Source organism: Vombatus ursinus, unplaced genomic scaffold (genome assembly GCF_900497805.2).
Source record: "Vombatus ursinus unplaced genomic scaffold, bare-nosed wombat genome assembly UNPS02014775.1, whole genome shotgun sequence".
Classification (NCBI taxonomy): Eukaryota; Metazoa; Chordata; class Mammalia; order Diprotodontia; family Vombatidae; genus Vombatus; species Vombatus ursinus.
In genome coordinates this window covers 4,559,418-4,559,923 of record NW_020954553.1, presented here as the reverse complement: position 1 = coordinate 4,559,923, position 506 = coordinate 4,559,418, and positions in this window count along the sequence as shown.

Below are 506 nucleotides of genomic sequence, written 5' to 3'. Positions count from 1 at the left end.
TAGATAGATAGATAGATAGATAGATAGATAGATAGACAGATAGATATGAATAGAAGGTAGATTATGGAGATAAACAGAGGATAGATGGATAATGGTAAATAATTGATGGATTATAGAGAAAAACATGAGAGAGATAAATTGGTAGCAATTAATAGATGATGAACAAATTATATAAATGGATAATTATAGAGGTAGATAGTAGATAGGTTATAGAGATCAACAGATAATGGATGGATACATGTTGGAGATAAATAGATGGTAGAAGGATAGACAGGGAGATACATAATGATACATAGATAATAGAGCAAAGGGGAGAGATTGATTGATGATAGAGATAAATAGATGGCAGATAGATATAAATAGATAATAATAATTGATAGATAAAATAATGATAGATAATAGAAATAGGGAGAGATTGATAGAAGATAGATTGATCAAGATAAATAGATGATATACATAGATGATAGTGAGAGAGATCACTATGTATTAGAGATAGTTAGATAATA